Below are 6,000 nucleotides of genomic sequence, written 5' to 3' on the forward strand. Positions count from 1 at the left end.
TGCTACAGCAGAATGCCGCACAGTCATTGCCCCTCGTAGGAACAGAGGGTTCTAAGACTGGTTAAGAATCTGTTGCGGCTTGGGATGTTCCCTCACTAATGCAGGACTTGCGGCAGCAAATTTAGAGATGGCTGCTGTCCTTCTCCAAGGTCAGGGACGCTATAGACCCCCGCCATGGCCTGGGAGGGGAGCTGTTTGTGTTTTTCCACAGGAAGAAGACAACCCATTTTGGCTGCCAGAGAGACTGACGCGGCGACTTGCGGTTCCTGAAAATGACCCCGAAGGATTCATCTGCAGATGCTCTCAGTTCTCATTTGGACTCTCCTAAATTGGGTTCCTAGTATATATAGTGAATTTAGATGGCTATCCTATCTGCTTTTCCAAAACCTATACCCTTGCCTTCTTAAAAGGCGCCGCTTCTGCTAAACAGAATTTCTCCTATACCTTTAACTATAATGCCTCACTCCAGTTTGTGTGTATCCTCAATTTCTTTTCATCTTATCCAACAACTCCTTTAATACTTGTATCAATGTAACTTGCTTTATGTCCCAGTGCTGGTCTGCTCTTGTCTATAAGCAGGCCCTAATAGCCAGTATACCACTATGGATCCCTATCCCCGTTCAGATGTCTGGGACCTTGACTTTATTTCGACAGAAGAGAGATTTTGATATAACTGCAGCCATTATCACTGCTATTACCATCTCTGCAGCTGCAGCTGTGACAGCCGGCATAGCCATGGCTAATCAAGTTACAACAGCTACTGTTGTTAATCAAATTTCAGAAAAGACTTCTGAGGCTTTGACCACTCTACAGAAAGTGGATGCACACTTGGCATCAGGCATTCTGTTGGTCAATCAGAGAGTTGATTTGGTCCAAGCCCATGTAGAACAACTCACAGATGTGGTTCAAATGAGCTGCGTGTCAGCAACCCCACATCTATGTATTACACCTCTGAGATTTATGAATGATACATTTATTCAAAGCCATAACCTTTCTGCTTATTTACAAGGGAATTGGACTAGGGAGCTGGACCAGATGCAGCAGCAATTGCAGATCCGGATTTCAAGCCTTAATGGAACACGAGTGGACCCTGTTACCCCTGGCGGTTTTACTTCTTGGCTTACCTCTGCCTTTTCTTTCTTTCTTAAAGGGTACGGATAGGCCTGTTTGGTGCAGCCCTATGTTGTGGATTGGTGTTCATGTTATGGTTGGTCTGCAAGCTCAGAGCCCAACAAAAACGTGACAAGGCTGTTATCACCCAAGCACTCGTAGCCTTGGAGCAAGGATCTTCCCCTGAAATTTGGCTATCTATGCTAAGAAAGTAACTGATGACTGAGACCCTCAGTCGATGCACCTCAAGGGTTCAGCCCATTGCACTGGGTCGATGAGAGGTCTAAGTCTAGTCAGCCCTTGCCTAAATAACTGTGGTACCTAAATATTTAGAGGTGTTTGCGAGTGGGTACTCGACAGGGAATGTTCCACGAGTGTGGATAGATTTCCTGAAAGTATGCCTGATTGCACAAAGGTTTGATGCCAAGAAACCTCCTCCCCTGGTGGCGCCCCAGGGTGGAGGCTCCCTTTCCCCGTCAAAAGGCATCGAGATGGGTATGGGAAGTATTACTCATTGCATGACGACAAGAGAAGAAACCCATTACAATATCTCATTTTGCACAGGGGATCAGGCCTCTGCTTTCCCTCACTGAGTTGGTGCCGGGCTTGATAGGCAAAAGGCTGTTCCATCTTAATAAAATTGAAAGGGGGAGATGTTAGGAGCCACGGTGAGCATGACAACATTCGCCATTACAAGATGGCGTGGGCATCCGGTGCTCCCACAAGTAAACAACTAAACTGCACAGGTGCAAAAGGCAAAAGCGCACCAAGCCACTGCCCATCTCGGGGCGTAATATGGGGTGATGAGTGAACAGCCAATCAGAAGTGAACACACCACTCTAGGGTACATATAGCAGTGCCTTTCCTGGGCTTGGGGTCTTCTGCTTCTGCTGATACAAGAATAAAGCCTTGTTGTAGTAACTACCCGAACAGTGCCTCATGTGTCTCTTTCTTGGGCGAAGGGGACTCGGAAGGGGCTCGGAATACATAGTGATACCCTGTCATTCATAGATAGATAGATAGATAGATAGGCTGGCCAGGAGGCTACATAGTGATACCCTGAGATCGATAGTTAAGATACAATAAATCTATATTCCTGAAAAGTACTACTTAACATCATACACATACACATAACGAATGGGACCAAATACTAAAATTATGTCAATAAAATCTCTCCCCCCTCTCTTTCTTCCTTCCCCTCTCCCTCCCCCTCTCTTCCCCCTGTCAAGAGTCCCAGGAGATATGATGAGAGCTAAGTGATTATCTAAAGGAGTTTAGAAAGTGGAGAATGTAGAGATTGACAGGAAGGCAATATACATAAAGATAATGCCTGAGGTTTTCAGACTTGAAGAACACCATGAATTAAAGGAAGAAATGGAGTCTCAATAGGAATAAACTTAGAAATGAAGCTCGTAGGTAATAGGTTAATTCTGGAAAACCAAGCAGAATACAAAGATGTTAAACTTCACACTGAAGAAAGTTAGACATACCTGAAAGGAATGTCAGTTCACTTGTCAGCAGATATATCAGCAACAATGGACATGATATAAAAGGTCTCTGAAATATTGAATAACTGAAAAACTAGTTTGTCTGTCTACAATCCTTCCTTTTGTTTGTTTGTTTGTTTGTTTTGTTATTTTGAGACAGCGTTTCCCTATGTAGCTGGCTAAACAGTCCTGGGACTCTAGACCAGGTAGGCCTTGAACTCAGAGATCTGCCTCCTGTGTGCTGGAGTTAAAGGTGTACACCACCACTGCCACTATAGTTCAAAAAAAGGGGTAAATATGTTTTTAAATTCAAACTCACAGATGGTACTTGAAAAAAATCCGAGGCTGTTGCTGTAGCTCAGTTGGGAGAGTGCTTGCTGGTATGTGCAAGTCCCTGGGATCCATTCCCAGCATTTGACACACTAGGTATGGTGGAAAATGTCTAAACTCCAATCCTTTAGGATGTGGAGACATGATTATCTTCAGTGGATCGTTCTCAGGTACATATGGAGTCAGGGCTAGCCTAGGTTATAAGCTGTATCTCTAAAAAGAAGGAAGAAATCCTAAAGAATATAGTCTAGCAGGAAAAAAGAGGTTAAATTCTAAGAAAGAAATGAGACAAGGTTAGAGATAAAAGAATAAATGAATGAATCAGCAGATATCTTGGTCAATCTAAAGCTGTAGGGATAGATGATAGATAGATAGATAGATAGATAGATAGATAGATTTGATGTTTTAGAAATTGAAAACTTGCCAGGCGGTGGTGGCGCACACATTTAGTCCCAGCACTTGGGAGGCAGAGGCAGGTGGATTTCTGAGTTCGAGGCCAGCCTGGTCTCCAGAGGGAGTTCCAGGACAGCCAGGGCTACACAGAAAAACCCTGTCTCGAAAAACCAAAAACCAAAAAAAAAAAAAAAAGAAAAGTAGATGCAATGAAACTACTAGCCCTTGTACAATACAATAGATTATACTAGGAGAGAGTTCAGAGTTAAAATGTTCTAGAGTTATTCAGAATTGAAATATTCATTAACTTAGATTGGCAAGTTATCTATATTAAGCTCCTTGTTTGGGGAGTAAGCTTCATACAGGGGTTCCTTAGAATGAGAACAGTTCAGAGTCTTTGGGAGAGCTACAAAGCACAAGGTTTGGCTTTTGAAAATAAAAGTCATAAACCACACAACAGAACTGGCGTGTACACCACTGCTGACTCCATTACTGGCATTACATCACTGCTAACTCTATCACTGGTGTGTACACCACTGCTGACTCCATCACGGGTGTGTACACCACTGCTGACTCCATCACGGGTGTGTACACTGCTACTGACCCATCACTGGCATGTACACTGCTACTGACTCCATCAAGCATCAAATACCTGGAGCTCAACTTTGCCTCATTGTCCTCTGTTAGGAGCCACAATACATTGATCTGCGCAGTTGCTAGGCTGAGGGCGTGCCATAGTCACTGAATGTTGGGTGGTGAGCGAACAGCCAATCAGAAGTGAATACGTCACTCTAGATTGTACTTAAGCCAGGCCCCTTCCTCAGCTCTCCCCTTCCGCACCTCTCCGCGTTTTCCCACGTGTGTGAGACAGATTAAAAGCCTCCTTTTGCAGTAACTACCCGATCTCTGCGTCTTGTGCTTTCGCTCCCACGGATGCAAGGCTCAGGGGGGCGCGTTAGATCTGGTGCTGAGAACCCGGGAAATTCCAGGCACGCGGAATTTCCATGCACTCGAAACCCACGCGCAGTATCTCCAGGCGGCAGAAATTTCTACGCGCAGCGGAGGGACCTCGAGCTTCGAGGAAGGTTGAAAAACTGTGGCTGTATGAGGTACACCCTTTAGAAGTTATGTCTGAAGTAGAAATCTTGACAAGCGTATTTAAATCCACCGCGGCCACTTCATTAATTAAACTCTTGCTTATATTACAATTGTTTTATGGCTACTCAGACATATCAGAACTAAAGTGTGTTGGCAGGCTACAAAAAGGGCCTGGTGATAAAAGAGAGTGTTCAAAGGGAACACAGACTGCTGCAGAGTCCATGGAACCACCGGCAGGTGGGAGAAGGTTGGAAAAAGGAATCCGCCTTTGTAAACGAGTCTTTGAGAGAGTGTATGAGTTCCGCTACATGCGGCAGACAAAGCAAGCTGGGCGGTGGTGGTGCACGCCTTTAATCCCAGCACTTGGGAGGCACAGACAGGCAGAGGAGAGAGATAGTGCGAGCTTAAAACAACAAAGGATTTTTGAAAATGCTGCGGCGAAACGTGAGGCTGCCTCTCTTGGGAACGGGAGGCTGCGAGATTGCCTAGGCGCGTTTTGCGGGCCGGGGAGAGGGGCTATTTGTGCTTATTCCACAGGTGAAAACAATTTAATTTGGGCCCGTGGCACATGGCGGTGTGGGCGGCTCTTGGCGGCCGCCGAGAGCCCATCCTCCTTCAGCCCCTGTCGCCATGAGGAGCACGGTCGCGATGGCGGAGCGATGGCCCCCCCGTGGTGCAGGCACGGCTGCAGGAGCGAGAGCCATCTGAGGATCGTAAAGAAGGAAGCTGGATCACAAGATTTCGGCTCTGACTCTCCTGCCATTTGTGGCTGAGTATATCGCTGTGGGCCTTTGGTCAGATCTTAAACTGTTCCAGAGGCTTTTAGTTCAAATTTAAGGTTTTAATTAAAAGCAAAATCGCTCAGTTCAGGGACTGCGGACTGCCCCTAAATCGCCAAACCTTGGCAGGCAGAGGGAGGTTTAGTGCATTTACATTTGAATTAAGACATGCAGGCTGCGCCCAAAAAAAGCCCAGCAGCTTTCGTTCTGAGTCTAAAGAAATGTGCTTATAAAATATGGTTCAAATTATTTTAATTCCTTTATATTCAAAGTTGTTAAAAACGAGATGCCTTAAATTCCTCTAATATGTGTAACAATTATTAGAAAATAAAATTGGCTTTTATCCGATATTCTCATGGGACAAAAAAGATTGGTTATTAAATTAATCCAAAATAAAGTTCAAATTTAAGATTTATACAGCATAACTTGTCTTCTCCAGCTACCATTTTAATAAATGCTCGTGGAATTTTATAGATATAAAAGATATTTTATATCATTCCTTTACATTTCTGATAAAGGTAAAAGGTTTACAGTTAATATATTTATTCATAATGTTTAAGAGCCCATAGAGCAATATTTGTTAAAAATAATTGCTTCAAAAAATGGCCAATGTTTTACATTTTATATATATATATATATATATATATATATATATACAACTTTTGTTGTTGCTTTAATACAAAAGGGTAAGAGGTTAAATCCTTTGGTGTATATTATTCATATGTGATATTTTATTAGTAGATTTCTCTAAAGAAATTTTTTTTCTACAAGCTATTGCTTCAATATAATGAGCTTTAAAAATT

Source organism: Arvicanthis niloticus, chromosome 15 (genome assembly GCF_011762505.2).
Source record: "Arvicanthis niloticus isolate mArvNil1 chromosome 15, mArvNil1.pat.X, whole genome shotgun sequence".
Classification (NCBI taxonomy): domain Eukaryota; kingdom Metazoa; phylum Chordata; class Mammalia; order Rodentia; family Muridae; genus Arvicanthis; species Arvicanthis niloticus.